We start from the raw sequence: 12270 nt of genomic DNA, 5'->3' as shown, positions 1-12270 counted from the left end.
GAGAGTTTGGATGCCTAGTGAGGGGCTTACAGTCAAATTCAGCCACCCCTACTCCCCACAAACGTCCCAGATCCAATCGCCCTGTGAACACTCTATCTTTCCCTTTCACTGGCTCTATTTTTCTACTTTGTGCCTAAAATATCTCTATCCTATTTATTATATTCAACATTTGTTTTCCCTGACAAATGCGAACTACCTAAGGGCAGAGATATGCTGTTGTTTCTTTTGTTGGGGGGAGGGGGAGGGTGCTGTTTTGTGTCGAATAAATCATCAGCCCCTTGCACGTACCTGCAGCGGAGAGAGCTGCCCGAGTCCCCCCTGCAGGCTCCAGGCTCCCGGACACACTCGGGGTTCAAGTCAAGAAGAGCGATGGGCCTTCGGGGTCACCGCAAGCCTCCCAGGGAACCCCAAGGAGCCGGCCTGGAGTCTGTCTCCATGACAGCAGGTGCGGCAGACACTAAGGCACGAGGGTTAGTGGCTGCCCCTTGAGGGTCAGTGGGGCACCTCCGGGAGAGCGGCTATTGGTGGGGGAGGACGGGGGTGGGTGGGAGAGGAGGGGCCGTCACTCAGGGCGCGCGCACCCCGTCCACGCACCCTCTCGTCCCAGAAGACGCAGCGTAGCAGAGGCCAGCAACCGACAGACGGACGGTCAGACAGGGCCAGGGGAATGTCCCAGAAGGTGTGGAAGGGCAACGAGGGGAGGGGAGAGTGCCCCCGCGGGCGCGCTCGCAGGAGGGCTGCGGGGAGGAGGCACGGGGGTGCTCCCGGCACCCGCCCGGCCGCCGCAGAGCACCCCAGGGGCGGCCCCGCCGCAGAGCACCGCAGGGGGCGGCCGGGACCCGGGGAGCCGCCCCCCGCCCGGGTGCCGCTAAGCCGGGCGCTGCCTCCTCAGCGGGCACCGCGCCGCCCTGCGCCGAGCCGCCATTGGCTCGCTCGAAATGCCTCTCTAATCCGCGCGGCGCTGCACGCCCCCGCTCTGACCTTCCTCCTCCCCGCAGCCCGCGCTCCGGGGAGACGCGGCGGCGGCGCAGCTTCCTCTTCCCCCGGGCAGTCGTCCGGGCTTGAGGCCGCCGCGGACGCGCAGCTCCGCCCTGCGGCGCGCGGAGGGTGCCAGGCGCTGCTGCCCGCAGGTAGGGGTCGGGCCCCGGGGGCGGGGGCGGGGGCGGGGGCGGGGGCGTCACCCGGGCGGTGCCGGGAGGCCCCTGCGCCGGGCCCCGCGGGCAGGCAGCTGGCGGCGGAGGCCTTACCCGGGAAGCGCCGGGCAGCGGGGCCTTGGGAGCGGGCACCCGGGCCCGGGGATCCCGAGGCTCCGGCCGGGCCGGGCTGCTCCCGCGGGGTGGGCTCGTGCCCGCTGGGTGCGGCGGCTGTTCATGGACCAGAGTGGGCTGAGAGAAGCGCAGCAGCCGAGGCGCCCTGTGCTCCGTGCGTCCGCCCCTTCCCGCGTAGCTGGCGGGGGAGGGGATGCTACACAGCCGGGGTCTTCCCGGCGCTCTTCCCGACGCTCTTCCCCATCCCCCAGGCCACTTGCTGCCCGTCGGAACTACCTCTCCGTCTTCTTTTTGCCTTAGGAGGGCGTGAATGTATTAAAAGGTCATCAGGGTGTGAGGGCCGCAGTGGCAGACCCCGGAGCTTGGCTAGACCCGGCCTCAAGCCCCACCCACCCCCGCCCCCGCCCCCACAGCCCAGCTCTGCACCCCACGTGCAGTGACACATGTGGCCGCTTTTCTCCGGGCATAACCATAAATAACCCACATTGCCCTGGCTGTGGCACAGCCGAGGTGCAAACAGAATTGTCTGTCCATGACTTTGGAGGTTCTGGCCCTTACCCACCTGACCTTCCCATCACATGCAAATCACCGCTCACAGCCTCCCGCCCGCCCCCCCCACCCCCCCCAGGATGCTTCCTGATGCTCCGGTGAAATCCCTGCCTGCCTCCTGCCCTGCATTCTCCCACCTAGTCGCCTTGTGGTTTAGTTATTTATGGCGCGTCTGTCACCCTCTAGACCAGAAGTGCCTTCGGGATAGGAATCTGTTTGATTCATTTCTGTCATTGACTGTGCGCCTGGCCAGGGTCTGGCACCAAGTAAATGTTTGTGGAATGAGTGAATGAATGGGTTTGAAGTATGGGAGATAGCTGGCAACCTGCAGATGGGGAGTGAGTCTCCTCTTGAGCTTTCTTTCCATCCCCCGGAAGGAGAGCCACCAAAGTCAGACAGTTCCCTTTTGGCCCTTCTTGGTCTTGCAGCTGATGGCTACTATGGCATTTGGAGATAAATGTCACAGTCCCAGTGGCTCTAAGAGGGTCTTTTTGGGCTCCTGGTTTGAGTGCCCTGGTCTAAGCCAAACTTGGGGAAGGTCCCAGTGAAGGTCTGGCTTAACCTCATGCCCTTGAGTGGGCACTTTCCTCTTGGGTGCTCAGCTCAGATCATGGGAAAGTCCTGGTCAGCATCAGGGAGTCTGGGAAGGCCCCAGCCAGGCCATCCTCAGCTTCCAGGGTCCTCATAGAGAGCTCAGAGCAAATCTCATGACTCCATGTGTGGAGGAGGAACCCAGGCCAGAAGAAGAAGAAGCCAAAGGTCCAGGGGTCTGCGACAGATGTGGACCTTCAGCACCTTGTTGCTCCTTTGACAGCCATGCTGATAAGACATCTGCAATTTGTTCTTGTCCTGGCCTTACAGAGGGGGAGACTGAGGCCCAGGGAAGCTTAGCAGCAAGCCAGGGGTGGCACTTAATTCCTGCCTCCAAGTCCAGTGCTTTCTCCATGGGGCCCCAGGGAGCTAGGGTGAGGCCCCGATGCCAGGTCAGAGTGTGATCGTTGTAGAACCAGAAGTTCCCAGTCTTTGGCTCTGTCTTGACCTCTAGTAATGGAAAGATTAAGAGAATATGGAAGGGGTGCTTCAGGGGTAAGATAATACGGGAGGGGTGCTTCAGGGATAGGGGGAGACAAGTGGAGGATGAGTTAGTTAGTCAGTGCCTGCAGGGGGTTGGCCCTGGGGGGGGTCCCCAGAAGAGGGTGCAGTAACAGCAGTAAAAACTAACAGCACAAGGCATTTGTCATGTGCCAGGTCCTGTCCCAACTATAACTCATTCAGTCCTCACCGTAGCTTGAAGTAGATACCATTATTATTCCTATTTTGAGAAATGAGACTGAGGCACAGAGAGGTTATCTGTCCAAGATCACACAGTTTGAAAGTGGAGGAGCTGGGATTTGAACCTCAGCTCCCGAGTCCAGGCTCTTAGCCTGTATTCCCTATTGCCAGAGCAAGAGGGCTATGGAGCTGACTGATGGGGGCTTGCTGTCTCCTTGGAGACACGGGTTTCAGGCACTCCATGGCTGAAGTTCACGCAGGGTGGGTGCGATGTGCATGGCTGTGACTGTGTGTTGGGGCTGCTGAGAATAAGAATCCAGTAAGCAGCAAGTGTGACCTTCATAGGATGCACACCTGACCCTGTATCAGTCCCCTGCTCTACATCCTTCAATGGCTCTTCACTGCCCTGAGGACTAAAGGCAGTCTCCTTAATGTGGCACTTTTATCCTCCCCAAGTCTGAGTTTCCTCCTTCTCTTCACCCTCCCTTTGCCTTCCAGCTGCTCTGAACTGCTCTCAGTTCCTCAAGAAAGTCATGCTTCTTTCACCTGCTGGCCTGCGCACAGGCTCTTCCCCCACGAGAACACTCTTGTCCTCTTCCCTCCACATTCCTTCTCACCCTGGAGTTGGGGTGGCTGAGACTTCTGTTCCTCCCAGAAGCTTCCCGACTTGGGCATCCTGCTCACCACCCCTCACGCGGTGCCCTCTGGGGCGTTGGGTTTGTTGCCCCATCTTCCCACTGCAAGGCTGTGAAGTCCAAGGAGCGAGGTCTGTGCTCTGTCCCTGGTGTCTCCAGTGCCTGGCACCATGTAGCCCTAGGTCACTTGTAGAATGAGTGAGTACGTATGGGTCCCTCACATCACCAACCTCAGGACACAGAAAGCATTTTTCTTCTCCCCACGGGAATTGGGGAAACCACTCATAAATTTGCATAACCCCCCTACTGTCCCCCAACAAGGATGGGCTGGTGGTAGAAAGCCCTCACTGGAGAAGTGAAACCACCTGTGGACCTGGTGGACAGGTGGGAGAGGTCAGTGATCTGCGGAAGAGTCCTCCCCAGGGGGAACAGGTGGAGGGATGGGGTAGGAGTGAGTGTGCCAGCCAGGTGGAGGAGGGATGCTTGGTTTGGTCTTACACTTTTCTGAAGTTTAAAAACAAAAAAACCTCTTATTTTCTTATGACCAAAGGAATATGTGCTTGCGGTGGAGAATTGAGAAAGTACTAGAAAGCCAAACAAATCCATTAACCTGTATGTGCCACACCCACCTGATGTAGGCACTTGGTGGCTGGTTTCCAGCCAGGGGCAGCAGACTAGGGCAGGAAACGGGCAGTGGCGGGCAGGGGAGGGGGGGAATCGGGGGACTGGACACAGGTGGGGTAGAAAGTGGAGGGGGAGCATTAGCGGGCAGGTGGGACAGGGAAGGGAGCAGGCAGGACAGGATGAAGGGAGAAGTGGGCAACCCCAGGGATCCAGGTGTGCTCTGGAGCTAGAGTCACCTTTTTTTTTTTTTTAAAGATTTTATTTTATTTATTCATGAGAGACACAGAGAGAGGCAGAGACACAGGAAGAGGGAGAAGCAGGCTCCCCGCGGGGAACCCAATTGCGGGACTCGATCCCAGAATCCTGGGATCAGGAGCTGGCCCGAAGGCAGACACTTGGCCACTGAGCCACCCAGGCATCCCTGGCGTCACCCTTTAGAGCTGAACTTGGACCTGTCAGGCGTCTAGACCTAAGCAGCCAGCAGGCGCTGGGTAGGGGGCAGGGTTGCCCTTAGGCAGGTGGCTCTATAGTGGCAGCAGTGCCTGGAGGCTGCCACCTGACAGTCCTGTGCCCACATCACCCCCAGCAGCCGGGGTGAGAGGTGGTGTTTACCCCCGGAAGGGACAGATGCGTTCCTGCATGATGGGCCAGGGGAGAAGATGAGCAGGAACCTGGCCCCCGCTGGCTCTGAGGGGATGGGAACACCAGTGTCAGGGAAGTTAGTGGGGCCATCTCCGGGTGGGGGTGTACTGTGGGGGTGGGGGTAGTTCCTCTGGAGACTTCTCCGCCGTGAGGGGCAGCAGGCTGCCTGATGGCTGGTCAGGCAGAGGAAGCCTCGGCTGCTATTTAAAAAACACTTGATATTAAAATGCTGGGTGGGGGCTGCAGTAGGCTTCGAGGATAAAATCCAGGATGCCCAGTTAAATTGGACCTCCAGATAAACAACAAATTTGTTTAGCGGGAGCCTGTCCTCAATATTGCATGCAACATGCTTGCACTAAGAATTTTATTTGTTGCTTATCTGAAAGTCACATTTAAGTAGGTGTCCTTGGGATCCCTGGGTGGCGCAGCGGTTTAGCGCCTGCCTCTGGCCCAGGGCACGATCCTGGAGACCCGGGATCGAATCCCACGTCGGGCTCCCGGTGCATGGAGCCTGCTTCTCCCTCTGCCTGTGTCTCTGCCTCTCTCTCTCTCTCTGTGTGACTATCATAAATAAATAAAAAATTAAAAAAAATAAGTAGGTGTCCTTTATTTTAAGTTGCTAAATCTGGAGGGGGAGGGGGCAGTGTAGAGGTTCTAATTCTCTCTTCTTTTGTATTGTGGGAGGGGTCAGTGGATACTTGCTTAGAGTTGACAGTTAAAAAAAATTAACATGTCCATCTTTTTTTTTTAAAGATTTTATTTATTTATTCATAGACACAGAGAGAGAGAGGCAGAGATACAGGCAGAGGGAGAGGGAGAAGCAGGCTCCATGCAGGAAGCCCGATGTGGGACTCGATCCAGGGTCTCCAGGATCACACCCCAGGCTGCAGGCAGCGCCAAACCGCTGCGCCACCAGGGCTGCCCAACATGTCCATCTTTGAAGTCAATGAAATATTTCAAATTTTGCGTATGTAACCTGTTTGTTGTCTAGAGAATGATGCCTTACTTGTGGATTTGGGTTCCCTAGGGCCATTCAGAAATGATAAAGGATACATCCTCTCATTTATTCAAGAGGGACAGGAAATTTGAGGATCCAGGGTGGAGTCCCTAAAGAATGTTAATTCATTCAAGAAATAGATACCTGTATCATAAGAAAGCTCTTATGTGGCAGAGGGTGTGACAAACTGGAACTCCCTGTCAGCCGGGAGGGTAGGTTGGCACTGCCTTTCTGGCAATAGTGATCAAAGCATTGACCTGGTAGTTTCTTTCACAGGTTCCAGGGTGCAGAGACAGCTGGGTGGAAATGGTCAGTGCAGCAGAGCTACATGCCCAACGGGAGGGACAGAGTTAGGACCTCTCCAGCCAGTGGGATTTTTCAATTAGCAATAATCGCGCCTTGGATAAACCTCATTGGCTACGATACTGCCACTGCGCAAAGCTCAGCCAGTGGGATTTTGAGCAGCTGTTCAATTATTTCATTTGGTCAGTGAATCTCCACTGCATGTCTCCTGTGTGCCAGGAACTGTTTTAGATACTTTAGGGATGCTGAGAGAGAAGAACAGATGGTCAGAATGTATGGGCAAGTGAAGGCAAGTGACTTTGTGGGATGATGTATTTCGTATGATCCCATTTTAAAAATGTACACATGTATCTGTGTGTTCCTATTGCATAAACATGTTCAGAAGACTAGACTGCATACTCAGGTGTTTTTTGAGCTGACCTCTGGGGACAGGTAACAGGAGGCTCCGTGCCAGGCAGGACGGGAATATTTCCTTTTTCTTTCGGCCAGCCTGTGCTGTTTAAATTTTATTTATTTTATATATTTTTTAAGATTTTATTTATTTGTTTGAAAGATGGGGAGAGAGGGACAGAGTGGGAGAGAGAATGAGGGGGGTTTGGGGTAGGCAGAGGGAGAGGGAGAAGCAGACTCTCTGCTGATGTGGGGCTCCATCCCCGGACTTTGGGATCATGACCTGAGCCAAAGGCAGGCACCTAACTGCTTAACCATCTGAGCCACCCAGCATCCTGCTGTTTGCATTTTATAGAACGAATATCATTCCTCATAAAAACATAATTAATATTATGCTTGATAATATCTGGGATTCTTCTTAGGAATCTTTAAAAAAGTGAGCATTTAGGGCAGCCCCAGTGGCTCAGCGGTTTAGCGCCACCTTCAGCCTGGGGCGTGATCCTGGAGACCTAGGATCGAGTCCCACATCGGGCTCCCTGCATGGAGCCTGCTTCTCCCTCTGCCTGTGTCTCTGGCTCTCTCTCCTTCTGTGTCTCTCATGAATAAATAAATAAATAAATAAATAATATTTTTTTTAAAAAAGTGAGCATTTAAATTGCATTCCCCTTAGTTTGATGGCATCGGAGTCAGATGGGCTTACATTTTTATTTGTGGCTAGTTTTGAACTGGTCCCTGCATGGGTGTCTTTCTCTTCTCTTTCTTCACGTCCTCATCGCGAGTGGATGAGACCCGGTGGGTGGGCATGTGGGTAAGGTAAGTCTGGGTACCAGGAAGGCAGAAGGAGCATCGTAGAAGCCAAGTCTCCATGAAAGTGGTGATTGGGCACCCGCAGCGGGTAAGCTGTCTTGGCAGGGGGCAGGGGACATGAAGGTGGGAGGTGGGCCCTGGACAGCAATGCCAGGGGGCCCAAGGGGCCCAAGGGGCGGGGGCCTGAGGTCCACTGACGTGTGGCAGGCACTGTTTTGTTTATCCATACTGATGAACTCATTTAGTTTTCCTCAGTCACCTTACAAGGTCATCCCCATTTTACAGATGTGGAAAATAAGGTTAAGTGACTTGCCTGAGCTCACAGTGCAAGTGGCTGAGGCAGGATTCACACCCATGTGATCTGGATCCAGAGAGACTTTGCTCTTTTTTAATTCTTTTTAAAAGATTTTATTTATTTATTTGAATGGGGGGAGGAGGGGCAGAGGGAGAGGGAGAGAGAATCCTAAGCAGACACCTCTCTGAGCACAGAGCCTGAGTCGGGACTGGATCCCAGGACAATGAGATCATGATCTGAGCTGAAACCAAGAATTGGATGCTTCACCGACTGAGCCACCCAGGCACCCCCAGAGGCTCTGCTCTTAACTTCTATGCCACGGCTCGTCTTGTTAGGGAGAGAAGATAGGCATGCTCCTGAAGACTGAGGGTGCTTGGCCATGGAAGGTCTTCTGCAGGAGGTAGATCTGGAAGGGAAGGATGGTAGATTCAGAGAGGTGGAAGGTGCCTTCCAGGCAAAGTGACAGCAGGGACAGAGATGTAGAGGAGCACGGGAGCTGGTTGTATGTAGGGGCTGGGGAGGAAATGAGCACAGGAATCTGAGGGAGGAAGTGAGAGTAGAGGCTAGTGGAGCATGTGGCAAATATTTTAAACCATTGGCCTCATTGGACTCTCTGGAACAGATGGCCCAACCCCTCAGCCCTCTTCTGCTCTGCTTGGTCCTCCCCAGGGGCGAGGTACCCTATTCCTCACCTGCCTGGGTCTAGCCTTGACTGACCACTGGAGGACAAGAGAGACAGCTGAGGGAGGGGAGGAGCAGGGGCTTGGGAGCAGGGGGACGAGGGGGTGGTACAGACGAGGTGCTGGCCCTCACACCCACTCGTGGAGGGACCTTGGGCCATTCAGCATCTTTCCTGGGACTCAGTTCCCTCTCCTGTTCTTTATTTTTAAGCTTTCTATTATGGCAAAATATAAGCATTTCCAGAAGTAGAGAGAATAGGATAGTGTACCACTATGTATCCATTGCTCAGCTTCAACTCATGGCCAGTTTCATGTCATTTCTGCCCCCTTCCCCAATTCAGACCAAATCCCAGACGTCATTTCATCACGAATACATCAAGATGTGTCTCAAAACAATAAGGACTTCTGACATAATCGCAATGCCGTTATTCCACCTGAGAAGAAACGATTCCTTTTTATTGTCACATACCCACCGAGTGTTCATGTCCCCAGTTGTTACAAACATGTCTTTGTTTTGTTTTTATGCTTAGTTTGACTCAGGATCCAAATAAGGCCACATACTTTGATTGGTTGATATGTATCTAAGTCTCTCTTGATCTGTGGTTTCCCTCTTCATCATTTCTTCTGTCCTCGACAGTTGATCTACTGGAGAAACCAGCTTGTTTGTCCTGCAGAATTTCCTGTAGTCTGGATTTTGTTGATTGCATCCCTGATCCCTGTGGTGTAGTTTAACATGTCCCTCTGTCCCCTGGCAGGGGACTAAATTGGGTAGTTGGGTGCATCTGTCTTCGGACTCCTCATCATCCAGTCATCAGTAAACCCTCCTGACTTTACCTTCATGACGCCCAGAATCTGACCACCTCTCACCACGTCCATTGCTACCCCCGACCCCCACTTCTGAGTCTCCACTCTAGCTTCCCTGCATTATTGCAGTAGCCTCAACCTGGTCTTCCGGCCTCCCTCCTTGTCCTAGCAGCCAAAGAGACCCTTTTAAAACCTAAATCAGGGGCACCTAGGTGGCTCAGCAGTTGAGTGGTCCTGGGATCGAGTCACACAGGGGAAGCCCACTTCTCATAATAAAATCTTAAAAAAAAAAAAATCCGATCCCATCCCTCCTCTGCCCAAAATTTCAATGACTTCTTCTTCTTTGGAATAAAACTCAAAGTTCTATAAAAAGTCCTGTAACAGCCTACAAGCTCCTGTGTGATCTGGCTGCGTAGTACCTCTAACCGCCTCGCACCATTCCTTCCTCACTGGGATGAGGATGTATTGGATACCCTCTTGCCTCAGGGCCTTTGCACTGTTACTCCCTGTGCCTGGCTGGTCAGCATGGCTCGTGATGTTCACATTCCTACCCATGTCACCTCTTTGGAGAGGCCTTCCCAGAGCATCTCATCTAAAATAGCGGCCCTTGCACCCCCGCCCAGGCTTTAGCTTCCTTCCTGGCATTTGCCCATCCTTGGTGTTAAAATATTGTTGCTTTCCCCTCTTTTTCCCCTACCCGCCTGTGAGCTCCCAAGAGGGCAGGGCAGCATGACTGCCCATAGACCAGGCTTCCTCTCCCACTTGCGTGGCTCCAGTCAGCTCCTCTCTTTTCAGCATTTCCTGGAAAATAAAACAATGCTTCAGAGTTTATAAAATACTTCCTGTCCTAGGTCAGATACCAGGAAATCTGACCTAAGACAAGGATTCCTGGGCAAGTGATTTACTGCAGGCATGCTCACAGAGCGGAGGGAGGGTATCTGCCCGGCAGGGCAGGGAAGGTGTGCTGCGGGGCGCTTGAGAGGGGGCTGGGGCTGGGGCTGTCCTGCCTGGGGGCAAGGGGCCAGGCCTCTCTACCCCTTTAGCAGGCAATCATTGGGGGGAAGGCATCACCTCCCAGGCGTCTTGAGTGAGGCTGCTCACCTAGAAACCTGGGGAGACTCTCAGGAGAAGGGGCCGCAGTACAGGGTATCTGGCACCCCTCCTCCACTTTCTTTGTATCCGTTTGCTGCCCTGAGCCCAGCCATCAACTGCCAGGAGGTATTTATTTATTTATTCTTTTTTTTAAAAAAAGATTTTATTATTTGAGAGAGAGAGCGCGCGCTAGCATAAGTGGGGGAAGACAGGGAGAAGCAGGCTCCCCATGGAGCAGGGAGCCGGACGTGGGACTTGGTCCCAGGACCCCGTGATCATGACCTGAGCCGAAGGCAGATGCTTCACCGACTGAGCCTCCCAGGGGCCAGAGGGAGGTATTTATTTTTTTTTTTTAATTTTTTATGTATTTATGATAGGCACACAGTGAGAGAGAGAGAGGCAGAGACACAGGCAGAGGGAGAAGCAGGCTCCATGCACCGGGAGCCTGACGTGGGATTCGATCCCGGATCTCCAGGATCGCGCCCTGGGCCAAAGGCAGGCGCTAAACCGCTGCGCCACCCAGGGATCCCTGGAGGGAGGTATTTATTAATGACCACTTTTCCTGTGTGATAGGTGAAGAAGCCCAGGTTTGGGGGCAGGATGGTGGAATGACTGGCCTGGGGTGGCATAGCCAGGTAGGCACAGACCTGGGATGTGCATGCAGATTCTTCCTTGGGACCCTCTAGTGGCTGCTGGTTCTTGATATTCCTCTTGATGAAGTTTTGGAATATAGGTGAGGTTTGGTGGGGTGAGGTCTGGAGCCGAAAACCAAGAAAGAATTCTTGAGTTGTCTTTGGTGCAAAATGGTGGTTTTATTAAAGCAGGACAGAACCTGTGGACAGGAAGAACTGCTGCCCCGAGCCCGTGAGGGGTGGCTGATTATATTCCTGGGAGTTGGGAGGTGGTTAGGGATAGGGTAAGTGTCTAAGGGATTTTGGAAGCAAGGTTTCCAGGACCTTGAGGGGGCCAGCTGTTGTTGGGAAAAGGTCACTTATTACCATCTAATAAAACCTGAGGGGCAGCCCGGATTGCTTAGCAGTTTAGCACCACCTTCAGCCCAGGACATGATCCTGGAGATCAGGGATCAAGTCCCACGTCGGGCTCCCTGCATGGGGCCTGCTTCTCCTTCTACCTGTGTCTCTGCCTCTCTCTGTGTGTCTCTCATGAATAAATAAATAAAATCTTAAAAAAAACACAAAACCTGAGTCATGAGACCTTCAGATATGTTTGGGTGGGCCAGGTGCATGGGGGATGGTTGCCAACATGTATCTTGGGGGTTTATTTTTATTTATTTATTTTTAAAGATTTTATTTATTCATGAGACACACACAGAGAAAGACAGAGAGAGAGAGAGAGAGAGAGAGAGAGAGAGAATGAGAGAGGCAGAGACACAGGCAGAGGGAGAAGCAGGCCCCATGCAGGGAACCCAATGTGGGACTTGACCCCAGGTCTCCAGGATCAGGTCCTAGGCTGAAGGCGGTGCTAAACCGTTGAGCCACCCGGGCTGCCCCTAGGGGTTTAGAGATAAAGGAATTTTTATATGTTTAACATATAAAAATATATCCTGTAGGCTTACAGGATCCTGGGGGTCGGGCTGAGATTGGCTTCAGTCCTTAGCAAAGTATGAACATCGAGGCAGCTGAGTCCATAGAGGAAGGTCCCTTTGACTGTTTCAAGGACTTGTCAATGTGCTGCCCCAGGCTTGTGCTTTGTCCTTAGCTAGCTGTCTGTTCCCTATCACTCTCATTCATTCAGCAAATAGGTATCCAGTACTGGGTGCCATATTGACCTGAGTGCTGGCCATTTGTGGCGAGTGAGCCCCCTTCCTGTCTGGGGATGGGTCTATCTACACCCTTTTTACCCCAGAGGAGCCCTAAGTTCCAATTTCCAGAATGAAAACATGTGACAACTG

The 12270-nt window shown here is 53.4% G+C and overlaps 1 protein-coding gene and 1 pseudogene across 3 annotated transcripts in view; one reads left to right on the top strand and one right to left on the bottom strand.

Annotated features, from left to right (window-relative positions):
• The first annotated feature begins 552 nt into the window (after window positions 1–552).
• The window catches only part of PACSIN1 (protein kinase C and casein kinase substrate in neurons 1), a 58366-nt gene continuing 46648 nt past the window's right edge, over window positions 553–12270 (top strand). Inside the window, exons 1-2 of one of the 3 annotated variants that reach the window (XM_072833376.1) lie at window positions 553–679; window positions 999–1130. The gene's annotated coding sequence lies outside the window, so the exon portion shown is untranslated. Of the gene's footprint in view, window positions 680–993; window positions 1131–12270 lie in introns of those variants that run through there. The other 2 variants (XM_072833378.1, XM_072833381.1) reach the window with 2 other exon arrangements.
• LOC140637457 (U4 spliceosomal RNA) lies at window positions 6354–6430 on the bottom strand (annotated as a pseudogene).

This window comes from Canis lupus, chromosome 7 (assembly GCF_048164855.1).
Source record: "Canis lupus baileyi chromosome 7, mCanLup2.hap1, whole genome shotgun sequence".
Classification (NCBI taxonomy): domain Eukaryota; kingdom Metazoa; phylum Chordata; class Mammalia; order Carnivora; family Canidae; genus Canis; species Canis lupus.
This window is presented reverse-complemented; position numbering and strand designations above follow the sequence as displayed.